General features: G+C 38.2%; 1 protein-coding gene across 1 annotated transcript in view; it reads left to right on the top strand.

The window, feature by feature from the left end:
- Positions 1-2,447: 2,447 nt before the first annotated feature.
- nck2a (NCK adaptor protein 2a) overlaps positions 2,448-27,710 on the top strand; it is a 43,177-nt gene continuing 17,914 nt past the window's right edge. The window contains exon 1 of the mRNA XM_059343308.1: positions 2,448-2,649. The gene's annotated coding sequence lies outside the window, so the exon portion shown is untranslated. The remainder of the gene's footprint in view (positions 2,650-27,710) is intronic.

Below are 27,710 nucleotides of genomic sequence, written 5' to 3'. Positions count from 1 at the left end.
TGTTTTATGTCAAATATTGACCTGAAAAGTAACTAAAGCTGTCAGCTAAATGTAGTGGAGTAAAAAGTACAATACCTGCCTCTAAAATGTAGCGAAGTAGAAGTATAAAGTTACATCAATGGAAATACTTAAGCAAAGTACAGGAACCTCAAAATTGTACTTAAGTACAGTCTTTGAGTAAATGTACTCTGTTACATTCCACCACTGTTTTTTATAAACCTCTGTTTTTACTCTCCAGTCCTCTTCTTGTTGTAGCTCATATGTTATTCTCACTTACTTTATCTGTACTATGAACTCATTTTTCTACTTAATTTTATGGCTGAGACACTTCTTTGAATTTCCTGTGTGGGCACTTGTTGATCACATCATATGTCAGTTTAGTTGGGAATTTCATAATGTGGGCTGGAAGATCTAGCTGAGACTGGTATTGCATAGACCAATTTTGCTGTGTTGGATGATCCAGAAGTTTAGATCTAGTTTAGTATCTGAGCAGATCATAAGGCTTTTTACAGACACAGACTTTAAAGTTGTTTCGCCTCTTTTTGTTGTTGTAGTTGTCATGCATCTCTCTGAGGTTTTGTGTCTCTTTGTAGTAAGGATGTACCCAAATCCAAATATGTTATTTGGGAAAGCATACATAATGTGAGAAAAATGGGTATTTCTTTCTATCCAAAGTTGCTCATTGAGGATATGGAACTAACACAAATATGAAATCAATGCAATGCTTTGAAAGACAATGAATATTAGGTTAGAAGATAAAATATTTGCCTAATTTAATGTGAGTTCCTGTATTAACCATGATATCAACCACCATAATATTCCATTATGTTGGTTGAACAAATACAGACACAGATAAAACATCTCTGTACAACTCTACTTTGTGGCCAGTTTCTGTCTTTATGTAGTTGTTTTGTGTCAATTTGTAAATGTTGTGGTCTGTGGTTCCATTGCACTTCCTGAACTTGTTATGTGTTACTTTGCATTTTCTTTGCCCCTTGTTTATATTATTTGTGTCTGTTTTATTTTTATTTTTTTACTTTTTGTGTCTCTTTGTTGTTATTTTATGTTTTTTATGGCCATTTTGAGTCTCTTCTTGGTAAGTAGGACTAGGTGTTTCTTTGAATTATATTTTGTCGGTGTATGCCCAGTCAGTCAACCAAACATGTGACCATCAAAGTTTTAAAGCTCATTCTTGACCCAGGAAACAGCCACACTAAGGTCAATTTAGTTTCTGAATTAATACATTTTACAGCGTCATATTAATATAAAGTGAATGAAAATGTTTAACCAAGATGAACATTAAAACATAACGTAAAGCAAATTTCCCAAAGTCATCAGCAAGGGGCGATATAGTCCCCCAGAGTTTGTCCCTTTGCCTCTGGCGTTGTCCTGTACCAGTCCCGGCGTTGGTGACGTCATCAACGGAACCGGCGATCAAGTTAACTGCAAACAGCCCGCTTAACCCGGAAACTAGGAGATGTTCCTTCAAAATTAGGTTTCTTTTCCCTTCACTAACGCTAATGGAGAAAATACAATGTAATTCTATGATAAAAACACATAATACAAGTAGGTGAAGATTATATAATACATATTAAAAACATTAAATAAACAATACCGTTTGTTTTGAATAAAAACTGAATAATAATGTGAAAAAACATTCTTCATGATGAACTTTAACTTTTGATACTTTATGTACATTTTGCTGATACGTTGCCTGTATGTTTACTCAAGTATCATCCTGAAGTTCAGTATTTTTAGATGATATTTCCAGTGGTAGAATGTCACTAAGTACTTTACTTTAATACACTATAGCATTTCTGTTTTTATTTTTTTAAATATAATTTTATACTTCTTCTCCACTAGATTTTGAGGCAGGGAAATATTGTGCTTTTTACTCCACTACATTTAGTTGCCAGCTTAAGTTATTTTTCAGGACAAGATTTAACATGAAAAACATAATCATATCTGAAGTGATTAGACTTCTTTTAGATAAAAAAATATTAAGTAGTTAAAATTAGCACTATCTTTACAAAATAAAATGGTGCTTCCCTAAATTAATCAATAATGATAATATAAATAAATCCCATTATATATTTGGAATATATATATAATCTGAGTGGGGCATTCTGCATAAGGAGTGCTTTTACTTTTGATACTTTAAGTACATTTTGATGCTGATTTTTGTACTTTTACTTAAGTAAGTTTTGAATGCATGGCTTTTACTTATAGTGGAGTAATTTCACAGTGTGGTTTTTGTACTTTTACTTAAGAAATGGATCCGAATACTTTTTCCACCACTGGATATTTCTACTTAGTAAATTATCTGTACTTCTCCAACCAGTAATTGTTTGGTACTGTTTTATTGTGAAAACCCGTGTGCGGAAGTGGATTGTACATCCGGGCTAGCTTGATCGGAGTGATTGAGGTGGAGGCAGTCAGCCTGCGACAGAAAAACAAACGAGGATAGGTCGAGCACCACACAGCCAATCCATGTTTTAAAACAAAAAAATAAAAAGTGAAACACAAGGATATGTGGATTTAAACGGTATTTTTGTTGTTTTCCCCCGCGGGCTCAGTTACTTATTGTTTGGCGTTCATCTTGGCGGAGTGTGTGACCATTTGCCCATTCTCACTGGAGTGAGCACTAAGGTAAGAGCCGCAAAATCAACTGTGGTAACTTGGTGCAGTTTGGTCTGGCTACTTTGCCTACTCAAGCGCAGTTAAAATGTCTCTATTTGTGTTATTTTCTCACACAGAAAAATCTAAATCACAAACAGTCGTAAAAGTTGGGACAGAAAACGGCAGCTTAAGCGAATCACTTTCTAGATTTGACGCTGGCTCTTTGTCCACTCAGCTGTGGTTCAACGGGAGTAATTGAACCGCCGTTTGCCTGGCATTTCTGCTTATTGCGCTGAAATAGCACACTTTAAATGACCTGATTATTAATTTTACTAAACTAAAACAAGTGGTTCAAATTCATAAATATACCCATTTTGTAATATTTACACGGGGACACTTCTTAAAAGGCCTGCAAACCGCTACTAAAGCAGCTCTCTGTTGTCCAAGACATCTGTTTTGTTTGAGTTATTATTATTATTGTTTTTTTTACATTTGTGGTCTTTATCTACTATTTTTAAATACACATTTAGTCATCGGCTCATCACAAGAGTGCATGGCGTGTGTCAGATCTTATTGTTTGAAACGCAGCCACTCACACAATGAACCACATTTGCCATAACACCATAGATGGGCGACTGTTGCCACATGCCGAGCTTGTCAATGTTTCTAGTGGCTCTTTGTGGTAACTGCACCATCAAGCCCAGCAGATGATGGGGAGCATTGTCTTTCCTGTTTGCCTGAAGTAATTGCTCATCAATAATACATAAATCTATGTTGTTTTTTTCTTAAAGAGACGAGAAGAAATGTTTTTTTCCCCTCCTAACATTGTGTTAAAAAATGCATTTTATTGTGCAGACAGCAGCTCAGGTACATTTTCATGGCACACCTCTCCTTCAGACACACCCTCTTGTTAAGGCACCATGGTGATACAGAGATTAGGACAATGTTTGCAATGACAGGTATGTGGAAGGCAGGTGTAATAATAGTCTGCTGGGCCTGTATTACAGAAACTTCCTTTATGACGCCACAAGTTAAGAAGGTCTCAAGATCGAGAACACTTGATTGTAAATGCTTAGAAAATTTCACATTTTCAGCATTTTTGAAAGCAGACTAAACCTAGGAGGGCTACTACTTACTGGATAAGAGAGAATGATGTGCTAGAAGTTTTTGGTCAAAAGTAGCTTAATACTAAGTATTTCTATTTTATGCTATTTCATACTTACACTTCATGGAAATATTGTACATTTAACTTCACAACCTTTATGTAAAACCCTAAGTTACTTTGCTAAAATGAAATGCAATACTTTTACTTTTTTCAAAGTGGCATTGCTACTTCTTAAGTAAAATATATTAATACTTCTTCCGCCAATGTCAGATATAATAAACTTGTTATTGACCTTCGTTCAGTTAAACCGCAACTAGTCTGAGTAATATGAATCAGCGACTAATATGACAGTTGATTAATGATTAAGTCATGTTTATGCAGAAATGCAAAAACAAGTATCTGGTTTCAGCTCCTCAAACATGAGTATTTGCTGTTTTGTCATAGATTTCTATAATATTAAGCAGAATAACAGAGAGCAATATTAATAGACAAATTGGACTTTTTTCCTATTTGTTTTTTAACACCAAACAATTACCTGAATAATTAATCAAGGAAGTAACCACCAGATCAATCAGTAATGAAATAAACCATTCCTTGCAGCCCTACCCTGCTCTGCTGTATTTATTTGGCCTCACAGTAAGGTTCAGTCTTATGTAAGGTGTTTGTCAAGAGGTCCAGTACACGGCCCTTCAAGTCTCATGTAAGTCGAGCTGTCAAACATTTACTAGTTACTGCTTGTAAATATTGAGAATCCTGGAAGTCAAATACATGTGACCTTGTGAGTCATTTCCCTGTTTTTTTGAAATTATATTGCACAAGAAAAGAGATTTTGAACAGATTCTCGTTTATTGAGGGGAATATATCTTGAAAAGTACAAAAGCACTTCTCCTCGCTCGCTGCTCTGTCGGTCAGGCTTCATCTGTTCCTGGAAATACAGATTATTGGAAACCCTTCAGTTTTGATAAGGAGTTGAAAACACTGAGGAGTCATTTCATAGTTGCTGCTGTGAAAATGTTAAAGTAGGGTTGAAACGATGAATTGATTGGTTGCAGAACAGAAGGATTATAGGCAACTTTTTTCATAATTGATCAATCTTTTCTCTGACTCTCATCTCTTTGTCACTTTTCTCTCTGTAACAGCTTCATAAATCAAATATTTTGTGGTTTTGGAAAAAAGAATGCATTTTAAAGCGTTGCCGTGCGCTCTAGTGGACTGTGATGGACCATTTCTCACAATTTCAAACCATTAGACTGAGAAAATAATTGGCAGATTAATTTATAATGAGAATAATCTTTAGTTGCAGCACTTCAAGATAATCAGTAATCAGTACACAGCTTACAAATGTGCAACCTTCAGACAGTGAATCAAAGGCCTGTGGGCTGAACCGACTTCTTTTCCAAATGACATTGTTTAATAACCAGCCACCCTCAGCTTCACAGAGACCAAAACTAATGATGCATTCAGTTATCAATTTATAAAGTCTTAATCTGTGACATTTAAACTCCAGGAAGTTAGCTTTCTAACACCCATAGGAGTTATGATGCAACACACTGATAAATATATTGATATTGTTTAATTTTTTTTGCAGTAATGGGTATAATTGTAACCACCTACATATTAATGATTAACACCATCTCCAGTCTGATAGAAAAACCAAACACAGGTGTTAATGCTCAAAGTTCATCATGTATCCCTGACACTGCCATTTTCATTGGTGCGGCTCGTTTGTATTTCACTACAGACTAATGACCACATGGAAAATAATTCCGGGTGAATAAAATGTGTATTACCATGTCTATTCTGGATAACAGAGGACATTTCCTGGGTAACAGAAGATGTTTGTTATTCAGGAAGGACAAAAATTAATTTCTGTTATCCAGGAAGGACATCAGGGAAATCTTTATAGAGACAAAAGTCTTTAATGCGTAAAAATGTAAATACGTTTAATATTGTTACTATTTTGTAGGTGCTAACACAATTATGCCCAAGTAGATAATTATTCCTTTCATAACTTTTGAGCTCATTAGCTCCTTAATTTCTAAGGAGAATAATAAATACTCATATCAGTAAGTAAAAAAAGGGAGAGTTGAGTAACTTATGTCATGTTTTGAAATGTTTATTTTCTTTTACTTTACAAATATGCTTTGGACACAGGAATTGACACCCGTATACATGTAATATTTCCTTGTGGAAAGTGGCTGCATGTGATGTCTTGTAAAGTTGATCACAAACCTGCAGGATTTCTCGGTTACCTGTTGTCTATTCGTTATGATTTATTTGGTCTAATCATACAGATTTTAAAGGAGGCTGGCTACGAATTGGAATACACATTATTTATCAACTAATTTGACCACTTTGTCTCATATTTCTGGGCTGATAAACGAGTTGATATTGCAGGTCTGGGCTTGGTGTTACTTGTTTGTTGAAGCAAAATATGAAATCTGAGTGTGACTTTTATTTAACATTCATGAATTCACTCTTCCCGGTTGTGTTTTCGGTTTATTTGGTTTTGACTGACATCACATTGCAACATTGCAACTGAATTTTTTCTCTCTTTAATTTGTTGGCCCTATAAGGCAAACACTTAAAACACAAATTTCTCATTTGAGTCACATCTTTACAGATGAGATAATAAGCCAAATCCTCTGTCTTTCTCATGTGTGATTGCACAGTTACGAGCTGTGACTAATTACTTTACTTGTCTCTCATATGATGCTTAATGGACCTAAAATGTCCTCACAGACTGTAAGTGATTAAATGTCAAACAGTGCCTACACAGTGTTTTGTTCATCCATTGTGTTGAGTAGGAGTTGGTGGAAAAGATGATTTTTTAACAGGAAATATTTAGCTTTTTAACATTGTGTAATAAGAACACGGCTATCTTTTTTCTCTTTACTAAAACATGACGGTAATAGGAGTCTAGTGAATGTGAACCGCACACGGCGACTATAATAATTATAAATTTATTAGTCTGATAATTTAACAATGAAAAATTCATACTTTAATAATGTAATAGGTAGTTAAATAATTGAACATAGTAATTTCAAGTCTTGGTGATCTTTTTATGTGAATTTTCGTGCTGTCAGAAAAGGGGTTTAAAAGTTAATTACGTCATTCTCTTACATTTTATATAGTTCTCTTACATTTTATTACCCATATTAAATGGAGTTTCTACAGGAAGGTGAAGTGTAGATTCACTTTAAAGCACTTTATGGTGTTTTAGATCCTGTAGAGTCTTTTTTTTTTCTAGTCCATCCTCTGATATTTGGTATGCTAAAATATTTTATCATGTTTGTGCCCTCAGCTGCATATTTTCTTTCCTTTCCCAACATCCCAAACAGTATATCATGTAGTCTGTTGGGAAAGTACAGCGCAGCAGGGAACAGAGATCATTGTCAGAATTGATATTTTGGCTTTGTGGAAAGCGGGATGTTTGCCTCCCTCAGGAAATCCTAATCTCTTTCGGAGAGGAGAAGGAATTAATAAGTGCAGCAGGCACAGATGGGCGGTCCGGAGACACAGAGCCGTACTCATAAAGAGCATCATGTTGGTGGTGGCGAGATAAAGGTCACCCTATTGTCATTGTAATCATCTGTAATCTGGAGAATGGGCAGCCATTAGACTGACAGTACATACACTTATGACAATAGAACCTCTTTTCATGATCTAGGAAGAGAAAGAGGATTTGTGTTACGATTTAGCAGAAGGTTCACGGTGACCTAAGAACAACATATGTCCTTGTATTTTTATATGTTACTGGTATTATTGATTATTCCCTTTATACCACATTACTGCAGCACAATAATGTATAGCTTCATTGTTAGGATTTAGACACTTGAGCAGCATGGTGGCCTGTCACTTTGATTTCTGTTTGGACAGATTTCTGTGAAATGTTGTTCAGACATTCGTGGTCCCCAGTGGATGAATCTCAATGGCTTTGATGATGACCCAAATTTTCCTTGTTTTTTGCCATGACATTTTGAGCAGATACTCATGATGAGGGTGAATCCCAATGATTGTGGTGATTCCCCTTATTTTTCTAATAATAACTCTGATAGAAGGTTTCACTTTTGTGAAATTTTCAATACGTTTGGGCCGAGGATGATGCAGTCTTCCATCACTCCTGGCTGACGGTTATTGACTGCCATTGTGATTCAAAAGCCCCCTCCCCCATCCAGACCATCACCAGGGCACTGTGATTCATCCCCAGTGCACAGATTGATATTAAGAGTGCAGCTGAAGGTGAACAAGAGGGATGATGTTTTTTTTTTCCCAAAATCAAGTTTTAAGGAATCCAAAGTAAAGGAGAATTTACATTAATTCATAACAACCACAAGGAATCCCAAAACAATTCATGACATCAGTTTAAATAGCCATAACTTTGGATTTGAACAGATCATCACAGTGTGACCTGTTAAAATTAAACCAAATTTGTAGAAGCAACCCTAATGGCGATATATACCAATTCGGTAGAAACCGCCCAACCCTTTATTACACCAAATTTTGAGTGAAATATTTCAACAACTATTGAGTGGATTGTCGCGAAACTCTGTAAATACATTAATGATTCACCCTGGGCTGATTGTAATGTGACCTTTCATAACCTGAGATTTTATTTAGCGCCATCATCACGTCAAAAACAACAGTAGGTTTACGGGTTTACCCATCACTATGAGATATATACAATACAATAGTTCACATTTTGCATATATCTGTGCATTATATCATATAATCGTAAATTCAAACTCCAACTCCTAGTTAGGAAGGGGCAAGGCTGGTGGGTGGGAGAAGCTATGAGAGAAGCTATAAGGTTCGAGGGGAGGAGAGAGACAAAGTACGGAAGAAATCGTAACTGTATAAATGGGAGGAAGTGTTCAGTTTACTGCGAGTGGGGTTGAATTTAAGCAGCATGTTTGTTTCGTAGGTGCCGGAGCTGCCCATGTACCCCACCCATTTGATGATGTCGTGGTCACTGTAGTTGGGTTTGGATTCAAACACCTTCACGTAGCAAACTTTTGGACAAGAAGCAATAGGAACCTCAAAGTTCATAGAGAGATGTTTACATAACAATGCTTGCAAAACTTTTGTTATTCCCATCAACCACAGCCTTTAAGTGTGATGGTAGCCCTGACAAACATTTGCTTCTTAACATCAGCATTTTAAAAATTCCATGTTGATGTAAGCATTGAGCTCAGAGCAGCACTGTGTAGAGTGGTGCAGTTTCTCAGAGCTGCTGGTGGCTCTTTGTATTGTCCAGACACGAGTATCCGTCTCTTTTGTCTGTTAATCACACCTCGGTTTTTCCATGCCTTTATTTTCTGCCTCTTATCAGTGATTTAGGGTTTCAGTTGTCTCTCCTGAGTATTCTTGTTTGTTCCTACAGTTTTTCTCTGCTCTTTCCTCCTTGTCCTTCATCTCTATCATCACCTCTCTTCTACGCCACCCGGCTTGAGTTCCTAATTCATGCCCAACAACTGAACTAACAGGCTGTTGGCTCCAGTGTCCTTGTGTCACTGCTGGGCACCGGGCCTAATCCTACTCCAGGACACTGAGGGGGAGACCATGAAGGAAAGTGTGGAAGAGTGTGGGAGGGAGACAGGGAGTAAAGCTGCTTGTAGTATCTCAGCCTTACACTCTTTTGGTCTGTGTTTGGTGCACCAAGCCTGAGATGTCAAGAATAATGGGTATATGATTATAAAAGCAGAAGAAAACTGCAACAGATTCCCGCAGAGAACTGTGAAGCTTGATCTCTAATGCCGCCAGTGTTTCTGTATTAATGGGACGATACAAAAGACATGAGGTTTGGTGGAGCGCGAGACTGTAAACCTCCTGAGGTCTTCAGGGAGATTGTAAATTTGATTCCTCCTCCCTCAACAGAGAAACGTGACCATAAATTCATAAACAGGCTGAGAACTGCTCGTTAAATCGTAATCAAGGGTCCACGGCTACCCCACACTTTCCTCCAGTGTGTATGGGGTTCGTATTACATGGCAGAAAATTGGTACTTTGGGCCATGAAGAGAGACGAGGAGAGGGGAGGGGGGAACCCAACACTTCTCAGCAGCAGAGTGTAAACGTGGGGCAAAAGTTCAGGACCTTTGGTGCCACTTTACAGACGCAAGTAAAAATGCTAGATTTAAAATTATTAATTAAATTATCAAAATAAATTTGAATATAGCTGTAAGTTTATCAACAAACATTATGACTTTCAATCATTTTCCAAACCAAAACTGCAACACTTGACCAGTTGTAGCTTCTCGAATGGGTTTGCAAACATTTTTAAATACGACAATTTACTCTGTGAAAAAATGATCAGTCGTTGCTGCACATATTGTTTGTGGAACCTCTCAGCTTAAATACATACTTTTACTCTTTTGCATCGACCAAAATGGACCTGCTCAACAACATAGCTCTTCCTGTAGTGTTTTCAACATGTTTGTGTTTCAACTTGTTTGTTCTTGGTTGTTAATTTCCTTAGAGGCTTGCATTTATCTATTATAAACTAGGGGTGCACCGTTCGATCGGCTGGCTGATCGATTGGTGCCGATTTACTTAATTTTGCGCGATCGGCCGAATCTTTTGCGTCAAACCGATCTTATCTAGCGATCTTATCTACTTCCGCAAAGGTCTGAAAGTGCGTCTGAAAGTGCGTCTGCACGTACGCGTACTTCTGCATGACTGAGCGTGCTCTGCGCACACAGTCGGATTAGCGTCTATCACGTGACAACAGTCACCCAGAGCACGCTCAACCAATCATGTCGTCAGTGGGGAATTTTTACATTGTTGAAGAAGGAGAGCAAAGCCATTTGCTGCTGCATTTGGGCATTTGATCTTGTTGCACTATAACAATACCAAAAACTCAGGACACTTTAGTTATGGTTGCAGTTCTTTTGTTAGTTTGTCCTGTAAATTGTTTCTATTTATTTTAAGTTCAATATTTTACTAACTACCTCAGATATTGTGATTTCCTTTATTTGTTAAAGAAAAATACTGCTGTGTTATTGTTTTTCAATAAAATAAGATTCAAACATTGAAGGTGCATGCTGTGAGTTATAAAAAAATCGGTATCGGCAGGTCAGGCCTTTTAAAAATCGGCGATCGGCCAGAAAATTGCAATCGGTGCACCCCTGTTATAAACTTTGTTTGTCTGTCCATGTAAAGTTTGAAAACTTCACCCAGACAAAAGGTGCAGAAAGTCTAATTCCCTGTTAAAAAAAGACAGTAAAAAGAATCAGTAACGTCTACTAACGTTAGGTAATTTTCAACACTTCTGGTTTCACAGTTTATCTAGTTGATTGCTGAGTTCTTTCAGACATTTAAATAAAAAATAAATATAGTATATGAGATGTATTGATAGTTGTCTCTGATATTATTGTATTGTTGATCATTGAATCGATATATTAATCCAGATCGATGTATCGGAGCACCCTTATCTTGTTTCGACAGCTTGTGTTGTCTAAAGTTGAGAAATAAAGATAAGTCATCCATCATTAGAGCTTCTTTGACTTATGAAAACAAATTAATCTATATTATGTGAGTTTGTCCCTGCATATTGTTTTCAGCGGCGGCTTCAGCAGGCCCTTCATGCTCTAATTGATTTAATTAAGTGGACGTTTTCCCCTTTGGCTGTGGTGATGCACAAACCGGCAGAATGCGGACAAACAAAGAGTTATCTCGCCCAGAGCACACGCTTTGCTTATCTGTATTTCACAGAACGATCCACGCTCCAACTTCCCCTCAGAGCATCGCGGCCCACGTTACAAGTGTCCCTCTGAGGTTCAGCCTCATTAACAATCCTGAACCATTCCTGCGGACGCTCTGACTGGCACCGACGCTCTAGTAAACATTATGATTCACATTTGTCAAGGGTTTACCCTATTGAGCGGTGAAGAATCGTTCCGCACGCTGCTCACATTTTGTGACGGGCAGAGACACATACAGGCTGTTTTTCTTCGTTTCTACAAGGTTGTCACTTCAATTAATGTTATTTAAACAAACCATGTGCCCCTGCAAAGTGAGATAAATCTATCCGCCTCGATTCGAAGAAATCTTCTCAAAGGGTTAGGTAATGTTTCATTCCTTCTATTCTTTAATTACATTTTCTTTCCTTTCACTGGCTGCACACAGACACGTGCCAAGTACTCTGTGACTTTGTGTCTCCAGCTGTTCTTTTCTCCTTCCAGGGATGAACTTCACCAAGAAAGAGTAATATGTATGTGGGCTCTTCACACAATCCCCTCAGTTCCAGTTTTGTCGCTAATGTGCTTTGAGTCGGTGTTTGCACTTATAATAAAATATTGTTTTTGAGGAGGAAAAAATGTCACTAGAGTGATGAGTCATGTAAATTGAAACAATCTAGGTGTTATATTGGGTTTGGGAGTCTAAATCTTACAGTTTATATAATGTATATAATATATCATATTTTAGGTTTATCTGCTTTATTTCTGAATTACAAAATTTAAGCATACATTTTGAAGGTGGGAGAGAGTTTTACAATACCTTCACATCCATAACTTCCTATTTAGATCTAGTTTGTGGGGCTTTTACTTTGAAAAGCAGCCTTGTCTCCAGTGTAAGGGGATAACTACTGAAAAATAAGGTGTGCAAAGTAATTGGGCTACCCTTATTACAGTGTTTCCCACAGACCAGGTAGCAATGTGTGGTGCTCCACTGACAACGGTGGGTGAATCGAGTGTCACAGTGTGGTGGAGTCGGTCATTGGGTGGATGCAGCGGGCGGCGTTCAACACTTTCTGAAGCTGCCACATGAAAAAACCTGTTTCTATTGTTCTTCAGAGTCACCTGCTGAGACACTATAAAGCTACAGCATTTCTGCTCAATCTTACTTCTTTAAAAGTAAGTTCTTTAAGAGAAGACAACTAAAAACATTTTTACCAGAACCCTGCCTGGTTTCATTCCTCACCCCAACTAGTTCAATCTTTAGATTCTGTGACAGGAATGATTTGCACAAAACAACTTCAATTGGAGGTTTTTATTTCAAATAATTAACTTAAGACCTACCTCAACCAATAACCTGTTCTAACTGTTTTGGTAAAATAATGTAAAAAATAAAATATATTAACACAAATAAAATAAATAAAATAAAGAAACTACCTAAGGAACAAAGCCTGATTCAGATTCTTTTTAGGTTCTTATACTGTAGCCTATTTGGTGCACAGCTTCATGTCCTATCAGAACACCTCATTTTTCTTGGCTTCCTGAAAAACAACTCAAGTGCTCTTCATAAGGGACCTCCTTGGGTTCAGGCCCATTTATGGATAGTCTTGCTTGAGAAACAGCCACAGACAAATCAGAATTAAAATAGGCTACTTTCCCCACTCGTTTTTTTTTCAATTTAAAGTCTAAACTTCTCTGTTTCCACCTCACCTGTTGTTTCAGCAGCTGCCTGTCTTACAGGAGCATTTTGTCTGCTGTCCTCCTCTATTTCTCCCTGAGCACCACTGTTTGATGCCTATAGAACATTCAGATAAATTAACATTTACATTTGACTGTTCAACTTTGTTTCAGACTGATACCTCCTCATGCTGCTCCTTGTCCTCTTGACGAGGCCGTTTTTGCCGTGAAAAAAACCTTTCAATACTCATCTGGACTAAAGCAGGAAACATTCAGAAAAACTACTGATAACAACAACAATAATAATATTCATAATAACTTTAAAAATGTGGTCTATTCTTTTTGATTTGACTGTGGGCATAGTAGTCTACTCTATCCCCTCAAATATTAGGGCTGTAAAGTCCTAAATTCTTTAAATATATCACTTTATTATCATTTTAAACCTTTTTAGGTGAGAAAGTAGCCGTTTAGATCCCCAGTGCGTCGTTAATTTGTCTAAATACCAGTTGTTTACAATTTTGTTCGGACGAATTCGGCGCTACTCAAGCTAGCCGTCGTGAGCAACGCACTTCCGGTTACATTCACAAAAATAAAACGCCCGTTGCCCTTTATAACGTTTAATCATTTTGTGGCGGTCGGTCTCTATTCTGTGGCGGTGCGCCACAGAATGGTCTATGTGTGGGAAACACTGCTTATTATATTGATGTGTCAGATTCATATTTAATTAACATTACATATCTTCTGCTAGTCTTGCATTTTAAGATTGAAGCTACAGGCCAAAATAAAAAAAAATGGCATTGGTCCCCAGCTCTACATGCAACACAATCACATTACAGTCCTTTTTGAACAAACAAATAGTTTTATAAAGCATCTGTATATATGTAGTACCAGATAATGTTGTGCTATATGGACAACACAGCAGTATGTTTGGAAACATTTTGAAGCACTTCAGTGACTTTAGATGCATTTAAGTGATCTGGAATAGTATCTGTACCTCTGCAGGTTTTCAGCTGCAGATTTTATGTTTAGCAAACCTTCAAGCAGCTGTGGATCAGTGATATAAGCTCGTTTTGCAGTTTGTTGGATTTAAAATAATGCACACTCTCAGCTCTCTGTGCCACATGCTGTGAATAGCTCTGGGTTACAGGATCCATAAGCATTCACCGGATGGCCAGTCGCTTATCTTAAATTAAAAGTATTGTATTTTTCTCATTATGACAACCCCTCCGGGAGCAAACACATTGATGACTCATGTGACTTGAGCCTGTGGAGAGGATTTGCAAATGTTTTTCTGACTAATTTCCACAAGATAATTGAGAAATCTCTGTGATTAAGGGAAGCGCCCGCACAACTCACAGAGAATCTGAAAGTGAGAGCTTCTGGAGGTGCATTAATATCTGTGTGTGTGTGTGTGTGTGTGTGTGTGTGTGTGTGTGTGTGTGTGTGTGTGCGTGCGTGTGTGTGTGTTTTGCTGGGACATGCACTATGGGAGGGATTATATGGATGGAATTCAACTCTAGTGAAAACCTGCCACCAGCTCTGCAGCTTCTACAGTGCAGCAGCTAAACAATGTTGTCAGAATTTCACAATGAGCAAGACGAGACACAGCACAGAGCAGCAGAGAGATGGTAGCTGCATATCTGAATCTAAGACCCGACAACTGCTAGTATGCAGAGATTAATATCTAATAATACTCGATTTTTAATCTCTTTCTGCTCTGTGTGCAAGAGTAATTGTGTAAGACAGAGTTCAGACTGATATTAGCCCTGCGTCCCAACCCTGTCATTGATTTGAATGACACTTCTGTATTGTGTTAACGCAGGGTCACGCTGCACAAACATTTAACCTGGCTCAACATTCATGTCGGCACACATTCCTGTTGCATTGTTTTCTAACATGATCCACATATTTCTACTGTTTACCTTGCAATTGTTGTGACAATAGGAGCACTTGTCAGGGTGATAACTTTCTGTCTTCAAATCCTGTTGCACATTATTATAAGTTGGCGTGCTGTTTTTTCCTCCTGATAAGCCTCAAACTGCTAGATATATTACTAAAACTGGACCTCCTGGGTAGAGCTGTGACAATATGGATTTTTTTCTCACCGCAGTGGAAAACGAATGTAGTGCTGTGGTTTTGTGGTTAACTGCAAATACCTTTACCGACACCCACCAATTCTTCTGGCGTGGAAAAGTTGTGTGTGGTTGAGCAAGAGAGAACGAGCAGCAGAACGTACTTTAGTAGTGAGTTGTCAGTCTGGCAGCAGATGTACAATACAGAGTGTACAGAGAGTTAAAGTCTGTCACTTAATAAAGGCTACAACTTCTCAAAACCAAATATTGGCTTTTATTTCTCAACTGCTGGGGTTAGCTGTGTAAGTTAGCAGCTGAGCAGGCTAACAGTACCGTTGTGCTGTTCTAAGGAGGGCTGTGGTGCGGTTGAATCCTGCTCAGAAGCTTTAATCCAGTTTTATGGCCAAAAGGTTAGAGATCGGGCTTGCAACCGGAGGGGCGCCGGATCAAATCCCAGGACTGACAGGTCGAGGACTGAAGTGCCCTTGAGCCCCCCCCCACACAGCTCCCTGGGCACGCAGAAATGTGCTGCCCATTGCTCCTAAGCATGGTGTGTTCACTGGATGGGATAAATGCAGAGGTTGAATTTCCCTATTGTGGGACTAATAAGGGAATCTTAAACTTAATCTTAAAACACATCCATAATGACAAATCCAACACTGAATCTGTTTTTTATCTATTTTTCTGTGTTGAAAACAGATCATTGTTGTTGTTAGCCGTCCATTAGCAATCCCCATGATGCCTTGGCTTTAATCTTTCTACCAAACAGAGGCTGGGTTCCTAGCTAGGCATGTGTGTGGAAACACATTGCACACTGGAATAACAGGAGGTTGACCCTATATAGAAAAATTGCTGTGATGACCTTATCACTGCGGTGATGTGGCCAGTGTTGTGATGATACGGTTATCGTCACAGCCCTAACCGACACAGCCCCCTTTCCTTTTTTATAACTCAAGGCTGTTTTCTGTCTGAACGGCGACTAAAGGACTAGCGGCATTGTTGCCTTCAATCTGCAGCTGTAGCGTTTACAAAGAAGTCCACAGATGGATGGCTTTTAAAATTTTGATGAGTGTCTCACCTGACGTGTCCCACATCCTGGATCCACAGAATGAAAGTGTTTCTCTATTTCCTGCCGTCTTTCTGTTAGGTTTCGATTCTTAATTTGCATGTTACAAATTTTCACATCATGCAGATTGCGTTGTATGCCCTTGACCTGTTAAATAATTAGGTTATAATTGAATTCTGGTAACCTAAATAGGTTCTTGGTATTTTAATCTTAAATATCTTTTCCCAAGGTCATATCTTTGGCTCACGTCACATCTTAGTGTTGCGTGTTAAATAACTGCAGTAACTGTGCATATATAGAGATTGTTCAACAACAAGATACAGTCATCATGGCTGATAATTCAGTGCTCATGAAATCTGTATGAGGACAGATTAATGCTCCGTTTTGATATTTGATGTATCTTTTTAATATTTTAATGCGGAATATCAGAAGTTCATGTATTTTTGAACATGTAGGCTGTAAAGATATTATGTCTTCATTTATTTGTTCTGAAATTTGCTGCTGCTTCGTGCTTGGGAGTTGATTCAGTTGCTGAATGAAGCAATATGATAGGCCCCCTCTAATCCATTTGTGCCCTTTCTCACTCACACTCTCTTATTCTCTCACACGTACACATACACACACGCAGCTGAAGGAAATCCTGCTTTATTTATGAGATGTATAGCTCAGAGTGCCACAGGGTTCTCCTGAGAATTGAAGACTGCACACAAACAGTATTTGGCCTGTGGAGTCTCTTCTTTCTCGCTCTCTCTCTCACACACAATCATATACACTTGCTGCAGGACATCTATTTACACTATCTGCTGTTTGGCTTGGCAGAACCACAGTAGTTTGAGCATGACCTCGGTCTTCCTCTGCACTGCACGGAGCGCTGCCGGCAGATGCTTGCTCAATGTGGTGCTTTCATGTTTTATGTGGCCGCAGTTCAGTGAAAGGAGTGATATCATCTGCATGTCAGAGAGGCAGAAATGCCATCGTATGGTCAGGCCACACTAAATCACTGCAGCGGCATTCAGGCGTATCGTAAAATGTCAAGCTAAGGAATCCTACGGTGCAGAAAACCATAATAGGAACAGAAGAGCTCAAAGGATGAAAAGAAATATTTGAACTGTTTGAATGATCAACCAAAGATCTGACCAGAGATTAAAGTGATGGCATAGAGATAACATCATACACAACCCTTTTTGCCCCCCAGCTGAAGGGCAAAAAAGAAACATAAGTTGTCAGGAAAAGCTGTTCAGCCAGGTGTTACATTCTCAGTGTTGGACCTGTTGGAATTTTGGCATTTAACACCAGAGGTTAAATTGATCACAAATATTCAACATTTGAAAGGCGAACTGAAAAACGCGCTTTAGGACGGAGGTGTTACAGCAAAAGTGGGACCTTAAATCAGCTATAATCAATATTTCTTTTACAGTTTCTGACACACTGAGACTATTTGAAATGTCTTGCTTATAATGATAAAAAACCTACTAAGAACTCCTTGAATGCCCTTTGGATTTTGAAAGGCTGTATACTGAGTTTAAGCTTGTTGTTTAGCTGTCCGGCCAGCACCTCTCACTGGTTCACCGTCACTGCTCTCATAATGCAACATGCAACAGAATTTAGTTGAGGAACATAGTGCAAGATTTATCAGCTAAAAAGCCAGGTATTTTTCTCTCGGCTTGGTAGAGACCAAAAACTGAGCTTAAAGAGAGTAAATATTGGATCAGGTGGCTAGACTCATGACTCCAGGTGAATGATAATGTTGCTTTGTACTTTTCGGATGTATAGATTGAGAAGTAAATAGGAACACTTTCCAAAAGCTTCAATTATACCTTTCCTATTGGAAACCAAATCAATAAAACATGCCCTAATTTAAAGTATGCTTCAAGAAAGAGGTAGAGGGTGGTATAGAAAGGAAAGAATCTTCCCCTCTTTCTTGTGGGTAATTGTTTCCTATACTCATTCCCATTTTATTTTATAGTGGCAGTGGAAGAAGTTGATGTCTTCTTCAGAGCAAATCTACTTTTGATGTTGTGAAAATAGTTGAGGCACACAGCATCTTTTCAGCTGATGTCGAAACATGTCTTAGGAACTTGCATATGTAGTCTCTATATACACAGAACAGAGATGTAGCTTTTACATTTGCCATTTCTGTTTTCAACAGACTGTTCTGATTTTACTCGTGGCTCTGACATCAATGCGAGGTTACGTAATGTAGACAAACAAACATGTGGGATACCAAGCCGGATACCAGTCACAACTCTCTGCTCCGTAGAAAGAGTTCCCACATGTCTTGGGAGACCTGGATAAATTTAGACTGTTTGCAGTCAGCCGTGGAAAATAACAGTCACTCATGGAAAATAAATAGCATGGTAAAAATGTCCCAGGAAATGTTTCCCTTTTCCATGAAAATATTTGAATTATTCTCATCATCTCCATCGGCTGAAAAGAAGGATGTTTGATCTCCTTGTGACCGTTAAGAAACAGATCACGTTCGGATGATTTGTAACACTGATCGGCTCAAATTAAGACTTCTGCATCTTAAAATAAAGCATGAAGGAATAAATTACACAAATGTACTGAACCAAAAAGAAATGGTTGCCCCTTTGCAACCTCTACATTTGGTTAACCAGCTCTGGAAGACGAAACACCCCTCAATCTTCTGGACCATTAAAGGAATAATTCAACATACTATTTATCTGCAGCTATTTTTACAAACCCCAATTCCAAAACAGTTGGGATACGGTGTAAAAATATATATAATTATAATTATTATTATATACTTGAGAAAAATAAAGTAATTTACACATTGTTGAAAAGTTGTTGTTTTACAACTCTGCCTCCATCAGTACCTCACAGTTGGTTCACTTTTTAGCCATTTTCTTGAAGGCAGTTGCTGATGATGAAGGCAGTTTCATGACGTTAGTCTGGAGACCTCTTTGCAGCACTGCCTCTGTGCAAGCCCTCAAGAGTTGTGAGAAAAAAAATTAACCCAAAAAAGTATAAATGAGATATATGCCTGCCCTCAGAGTCATTATACAGATATGTGATTGTGGCATAGATTCAGTAAGAAATGACAAGGTTTTGTTTGTTTAATCCAGTTTAAGCCCCTGTCTCTTGTGACACAGACTTTTGAAATATACCCTCAACAACTGACTATAGGTCAATGACCTGAGTAAAAGATCCACATCTGTACTTGGGTGATGGCTGTTTAAGGTGTTCAACAGGTCTGCATCGCGTTGCACCAGTCATTCTGCATTGCTCATGCTACCTTCAGTCTGCGCTCTCTTGGGATTCTCACCTGATCAAAGAGAATAATTCAGGTCCTTAGCCGAGGGAGGAATAGAGAGAAGACCGATGGAGCAGAAGGTACAAAGAGAAGGTAAAGCTCAAGCTGGGATAGAGTCAACAGTGGTTTGTGTTACACAGAGAAGAAGAAAGGGAGAAAGAGAGTTTCAGAGGACTATTTTTGTACTTAGTTTCTGCATGAGCTAACCTAATTTTACATCATATTCTTTCGCAACTTGTCCCAAGAGTTGGTAGTTTTAAAATGAAGTTGGCAGCAACTTCAGTTCCTCATACAGCAGAGGGTCATCAGTGGTGCCACTGTCTGCACACTCATCAGATATGAAGAATATAGTGAATTAACTCAAATATGCAAATTCTGCACAACATAATCAAACACAGTAGTCACTGCTTGTTTAGTTTCCCTCCCCTGTTGCCTCATTAAAAGAAAAATCTCTTCCTGCCATTTAGTGCTTGCAGGGATCCTCAGCGATGCATGTTGATGTATATGATTACCTGCAAGAGAGTGCAGAGTTAGACGTTTGAGAGAAAAACCCCTTAGTCTATTCCTCAAGGATTGTTTTGCACTTATCCTTTGTTTTTCCTATTTCAGTTCTCCTTTTTAATCCATCTACATACTCAAAAAAGACCGACACTGTGTTCTGTGGATTATCCGAAGCAACTGGGGCATTATTTCTGGAAAGAGACATTGCAGTAGATTTCTTAAATGTAGTTTTTCCCTGCTGTGAGCAACACAAACTAAATTTATATTGCATCGTATTGTGGTGGCAGAAATCTCAAAAATCTGAATACATAGAACAAGACTTTCTGCTTAGCTAGATGCCACAAAGCAAGAAAAGGAAGATGCATTCTTTTTAGCTTTGAGTGACTCCTAAAAATAGCCACAGTGACTTTTCAAAATCAGTTTGTGCACTGCCTGTGTATTTACTTTAAAAATGCAGGATCCATCAGTTAGGAAAGAAGCTGTCGGGGCTGTGATGAGAGCGAGTAATTGTTTGTTTGTAAGAGTACAAGACAATTTAAAAGCTGCTGCTTCTGCACCGCTGAAAGGAAGTAGCGGAAGTAAACAACACAACATTTCGTGAACAGAAGAAAAACGGCATTAGCTGGTTCACAGAGGTCCCTGTGTTTTCATGTGTTGGTTTGTGCATGTGGCTTTGATTGCTCCCACGTCGACTGAAATAACGAAGTTATGTGTACTCCTTTTTATTGTAATGTTGCATCTTCTGGTTCAAAGTCTACTTTGAAAGACGTGCTCTTTAAACACAGAGTTAAACATATTCTTCAGTGCTGCTGTGCAGTGGACTGAAATAAATGTTTGCAGCAGAGGAAGCTGTAGGTAACAGGAAAACAGTCATCAGATATTCTCAGTTTGCGTAGGAGTCTATTTAGAAGACAATTGGACTTTGTCGCTCACTTTCTTATCATAAAAACATCTCTAAAAAATTGTTCCACTGATATAGGTAGTTATTGTTTTGAGTTGAGTGTTAAGAAACAACATACTTTTTGTTTCCTATAATGTGGCAACATCCTGATGAGTTGAAGTGAATCAATAGTGATTTCTCTGCTCTTGCAGGGTGTGTGACTTTGGGACTTCTGCCAAAGATCTCTACCCTTTGATGTGGTCACACATGGTGACAGATAGCAGCACGGATGAAGTATAAGTCTTCATATAGGTGCAAGACTCTATATGAGTAAAAAATACCCAGAGTAAAATGTACCCTGGATTTTCAGTCCCAAACTGAGTAAACAGGAAGTGTTTCGACTAGGGCTGGGCAACATGAAGAAAGTCCGATATTACAATATGTTGTTACAAAATATTGTACGGATACTGGTATTGCAACAATGTTGTAGTGTTGATTATTGGTGCTTTCACCCAAAAAAATCTCAAATGGATTTTGATATGTTATCATCAGTAATGTGCTTTTAAAGACAAATAATAGAACAACTAAAAGTGTGCTGGAATCCGAAAATGACAAGGAAAAGACAACACTTGTCACAAACTGGGTCCAAAATAACATATAAGCTAATAACACATTATCCATATAATCAGGTGTGGCTGATGCCATGGTTTGGATGGAACAGTTTGACATAGTAGCCAAACCATGTAATTACAACTTTTGGGTTTCATCACATGATGCCATGGGGCCCGAAAATACTTTTTTGCATGGACTTGCAGTGTAAAAAAAGACATCTGTAAGTCAGCAGGTAGTTGTTTTTATAGTACATCAACTTACCAGCATGAACAATAGAAAAGTCTTTATTTAAAGTGGAAAAATGTGATCTGAGTCAGTTCAGGCCCGACCGAAGTTGTTATACTGAAGACCCCTGAAATGTCAGGAAGGTATGAAAAGCAGTTACCACTCAAGCCTAGTTGGTCCCATGACAGGCATTTATAATAAAGATATAAAGCCAATATTCCTGCTGATTGGTTTAGTTTTTTCATGGCATCAGTATTGAAATGAGGATGTTTTATAACCAGTTAAAAACTCAGTTTTTGAATAAGCCAGAGGCAGAGTGGCTAGGAAGTGGTGTCATTTTATACACAGATGTGAATCTTTCTTGGTTACATGATACAGGTTACATGAGCAATTTTTACATGTATGAACAGGGCCAACACTTTATTCAGATTTCCTCATACATCTATGGGAAGCATCTGCCATTCATATACCACCTGCTGCTGTTTTTAGACCTCTTTAAAGTTTATAAAAATGGGATACTACAGTAACCAAACCTATAGGATGCCACTACAGCAACCCTTCCTATTGAATAAAATAACAGGATGTCTCAAATGCATAGGCTTCATTTTGTCTTAACATTAAGGAGCCATGTGTTCATTTTGTATGGATACGTCACACCAGCACTGTTCATCCAACATTATCACCACGATGCTGCACAGTGAAATGAGCAGCATCAGTGTCATTGCAAAGATGCACAATTAGCACATTGTTTATTTGTGTTGCGACTGATTATGTGTTCCTAATTTAATGTGATCGCTTCATAATTCAGCCTCACTGCTGTAAAAGCAGAAATTGTGTTGACATTAACTACCTCATTTCCATATCAAAAATTGGAATTGTGTCAGATTCATCCAGAAGTGGTTTGGACAGCTGTAGAGAGGCACCTGGTTGATTACAATTTTACTGTTTTTCTCTTCGAAACACTCTTTCAGATGCAAAGTGAATGCAGTTTAGTTCTCTCTTGGTTATTCATTCACGAAGAGCATACAGCATCTTTGTACTCCGGATGTTTATAATATCTGATCTCTCCATACATCCATCTCAAGTGTATCTTCTTACTGATGAGTGCTGCTGTTAGATTGCCTCTGGGTTGCTTAATTGACATTATTGATTACACAGGGGCGTAAGAAAAGCTGAAATGCAGGGCTTGGGGCATTTTGTCTGTTTGATTTCTCAAGCTGCCTCAAATTCAACAAAGTAAAGTTTCCAAGCCAATAAGACACTGGCTACAGTGTGGAAATGTTTTTAGCCTCCAGTCTCAGAATGCTCAATATGGCATAGAGCATCTCTTGTTCTCTGCACCGCCTGCAGCACTTTTATTTTTTTGGATGGTCTTGTTAAATTCACCCCCGCTGCAGGTGAAAGTGAAAAAAGGAATTGCTCCATATTTTGACTGGATCTAGATGCGCAAAGCTGGGTGAGACGGAAAACACCAAGAGTCAGTTTAGTGTGAATGTTATGCTTTATGATGAGGTTAGAAAATAAACAAAAAAATACTGATCGAAGCAGTTAATTTGAAAAGCATACTATAGCTTATAGCCACTGCCACATCTTTGTTGTATGACCTGGAAGTGACCTGTTTTTCACAAACCTACTTTATTTCTCTCTTAACTCCCTCTCTCTCTTTCTGTTTGTCAGACACAAACAAAACATCACCTCGGGCTTTTTCTCTGTCTCCTCCAGTCGAGGGAAAACAAGCAGCGTTGTACATCAAAGCTGTGTTCACTACATTTGCCCCGCCGTGCTTTACTGTGTTCGCCTTTTGTTGTTGTGCCAGGGGACACGGATACCAGACTGTCACATACAGCGTTAAAAATAGAGATTGTCCTTCCCATTTTACTTATGAATCAAAGGTTTATTTATTGTTTTTAAAAAAGGATAAAAAAGACTTGAGGAAAAGTGTGTTAATAGATGATTGCTTGCAGCAGAGAGAGGGTGCACAGAGGATTGTGTTATAAAACTTCCAGAGAACAAGCTGTCCAGAAGAGACGTGTCATCATGTGTTTAGAGTGCAGGGAGGTGTGCAGAGTGAACAAGCACCGCACTGTTGTGGAAGGAGGTAAAGTGGCCATCAAGGAGCAGGGAAAACAACCAACAAGTTTGCTATTTATGGCCAAAGAGAAGAAGAGGAATATAGTGAGAGCTGCAGTGCAGCAGAGCTTCAATGTTGTTATCATCTTCCAGCGCAATCATTAGGATGGAATAATAATATCAAATTAACATGATGCAGTACTCTGAGCCTAAACTAAGCAGATACTAATTAAAACAGCAACTCGCATAATGTGATCTCTAACAGATTAGGGACTGGAGGTTGATGCTTCATTAGAAAAAAAACATCAATACTTACCATCTGTCTGCACAGATAATGTGTGATGCAGGGATTAAATAACAGTGCTGATGAACAATCATGTTCTGCTGTAGTGCTGTCACTATGCTGCGTTAAATGGATATTTTAAGGCGAGACACTACAGACAGGGACATCGTTTTTTCATGCACTGGAGGTTTTGAGCAGTTTTAATCCATAACATGACTTCTCTCAGAATAGTGGAAAGAAAACATCCAAAACAAACATTTCTGTGTATATTTTACTTTATTTGATCCATTTAAAATCTCCACCTGTAGATTTCTCCTAAATTCACTTAAAGTTGGCGTTCTATTGCAGCGTGTAATAACGTCTAAACCTCGTCATCACATCATTAGAAAGCTCTCACTCTCCTTCACAATATTGTGTTTTTCATGTTCTATATTGTTATGCTATGAATTAGATTCTGTATTTTTTCTTCAAATTGTCATTTCCATTAAGAATGTATGAAATCTTTATAGGCAGTTTTTCTCAAAATAAGATTTTTTTCATGCTTTGAGCCATAAATCTCAACCTCAGCTCCACTCACAGACACCAAACTTACCAGTTTTATACCAAACTATATTCTGAAGGTTTTAACAGAGCGCTTTGTCTATATTTTATTCATACCCTGATTTATGTTACATTTTGTTCCAAAAAACTTTACAAAATGTATTTTTATTTTGTATGGCTTTTGGCAGTATTTTCTGATTTATGAAATGATCAAAGGAGATATCCCAATGTCCTTCTGTAAAAAAAAAACAACCTTTGAATCTAATGTATCAACAAAATAAAATAATTACTTTGAAATTGGCTTTATCCAATGTTCAGATTTTTGCCCTGGAGATATATGCAAATGTGTGCATATTTAATGAGTTCACGCATCATTTGCATACCTAAACATATAATTTTAGAAAACTTGTAATGCATAAAAAATGATATCACATCATATGGAAGAGTTTTTGGGTCACTCCTGGAGAGGTCTCTTATCTCTAGTCTCCTTTTCTCTTTGGCTTTAATGGTGGAGAAGAAGCTCTTTGTTTAAACCTCCACCCTGTGGGTGCACAGCCTACATTTGCCTTTTGTGCAGAAGGAACGTTGATCCTTTGCAAAGAAATATTGAAAATCGAAGAGTCAAGGGATAAAAGTGAGTCTTTTGGAAACGCCCCTGTCAGCAAAAATGGGACCACCCAGCGACTGTTGTCTTGGAGACGCACCCAACAATGTTGGCTTTTCCTCGGGAGACGAGTGCTGAAGAAATGACAGAAAATGAAAGTGACATGTGAGAAATTGCTTGTAAAGAGAGGTTGGGGGGAACGACGGGCCGGTTAATGAAAGAAGGGAATTCCAAGTTTCTGTCATCATCCATTTAAGGAGAGTTTGGATTTAAAACATTTGTCTGTGTGGAGGTGTGTGTGAAGTAGTAATACTACCCCTCTATTTCTTTATGTTCTTTATTATATAGACATCCTGATGGCCAAAAACCAGTATGGAACAATTGGGTTGCAACAAGTCACTTTTCTAATTGATTTAATGGCAAATTTACTTTTCTTAATTAGAAGTTTGGTCTATAAAAATGGAAAATCGACACATCCATGACAATTTACCAAAGCCCCAAGGGATTTATTCCAAATGCTTGTTTTGTTCAACTGTCCAAACCAAATGTATAATCACAACGAAAAGCAAATTGTCGGCAAAGTTGGCTGAAGGATGTGTTAGCTTGAGTCCAGTTGTTGTTGTTGTTGTATTTCTTCACATAAAATTACACTTATTGACGTCAACATGGCGCTACAACGATCAATTTTACGTTTTTGCAATTATCTCATAAACAGCTTGGCTTAGATTCAAAATTATTCCCCCATTTTTATGGCAGTTGAGATTTGTTTATTGTACTTTTCAAGTTAAACTTGCTGCTCTAGAAACAACATTTCGTTATATTGAAACTTTTCAATTCTAACAGTTATTTATATATTTTTTATTTTTTAAAGTATATTTGAAAAAAATAAATTATTTAAGTAAGAAAAAAAAAACCAAGCAGGTTTTCAGCACTTGGCAGGTTCTGATATGTGATATAATGGACAACTGCAGATCACTGCATGTTTTGTAGGCATTCAATCACATCGTTTTGCATGAGAATCGATCAATACACCAACTAATACCCTCACTTGTAAGCTATTAATACGAGCGGACATGCCAGATATAATTGGTGCTCTTGATAAGTTCTGTTCTCTGTGAAGTCGGTGCCATCTGTGTGCTGAGTGTCGGGATCCAGCTCTGCTCATGAGACTCTGGAGAACAATCAGGTTTTTTTGTGCCAGAGCAGCAAGAATTTAACTGAGGCTCAAATTGAACTTCTCTGTCTCTTGTTTTCAGATGACTGTGTGCATCTTAAGGGAAAGCAGCACAGCCATTAACTACCATTATACTGGGGGGGAGGTGTCCATCCTGTCAGCCCCACCCCCGACTCCTCGTCCTCAAACACCTTTATTACCAGAGAACATTTCTTCCTTTCTCTCTCTCTGGACTGCAGAGCGGGTGCAATAGACCGAGGGGTCATTATCGATCACAGAAAGCATCGAGACAGCTTATATGTGCAGGCAGATATACTTTAATGGTCTAAAATATATCTCCTTGCCAAACCAAGTATAGTCTATGTGTGGAAAACACTGTGAATACAAGTTTGATTTTGCCAGGTTGCTGGTGTCTGCCAAACACAAAGAAACAATCATTTTTAAACATTCAAAAAACAATCCCTTCCAGTAAAATATCCTCAACAAAAGGGGAAAACAAGTATATTTATACAAACAAAGATCAAAAGAACAGTAATGTAAAAACATATATATGTGTGTGTAAATATATAATCAGCCATATGATCCAAAATCAAAGTATTAAATTTGGTCATCATCCTGTTCACTCTCATTATTTAAACCTAACTCTAGCTGTAGTATAAGTTATCGATTATCTTAAAGTGCGGTGTCGGCTGCTTTCTAATCAGAATTGTTTTTATTGCAAAGTCGGTTTTCACAAACAAGGAATATGCTGGTTTAATATGCCAGAACGTGTCATAATGACAAATGCCAGTTCAGCAGGTTGGCATAAAAACAAGTTTAGACTTCTACACCATACCAGACAGGCAAAAAAACAAAAATCGACAAGACTTTTATAACTGCAAATGTCTGTCGATCAGCTTTGTTATCATCACGCTGCAGCACCAGACCTTTAAGAGATTGTATTTCTGTCTCCTGGGTTGTGTTTAACTGGTTCAGTGAGTGCATCTTACTTTTGTTTTTGAATAGTTGAGTTTGATAAAGAAGCCTCTTGTGTGAGCAGTCATATGGTGTGGTGGTGGTGATGACAGCAGCCCTGGCTCTATCTGTGTGGTCTCAGTGTGCCATCGTCTCACTCCTATTTTGGGCAGACAGCAGGAAACCTTCTTGGTGTTGTATTTGAGACGTCCTTGTGTAGGTTGTTGGGGCTTTTTGATGGCATTGCATCAGTCTCCTCCGCAGCCACTTGACCTCATCACAGAGAGACAGATGAGCTTGTGTCATATACCACATCCTCAGTCTGTGTGTAGGTGACAGCTTTAGAGCTATTGAATGATTCACAATATAGCCGTCACTA

This window comes from Centropristis striata, chromosome 10 (genome assembly GCF_030273125.1).
Source record: "Centropristis striata isolate RG_2023a ecotype Rhode Island chromosome 10, C.striata_1.0, whole genome shotgun sequence".
Classification (NCBI taxonomy): domain Eukaryota; kingdom Metazoa; phylum Chordata; class Actinopteri; order Perciformes; family Serranidae; genus Centropristis; species Centropristis striata.
This window is presented reverse-complemented; position numbering and strand designations above follow the sequence as displayed.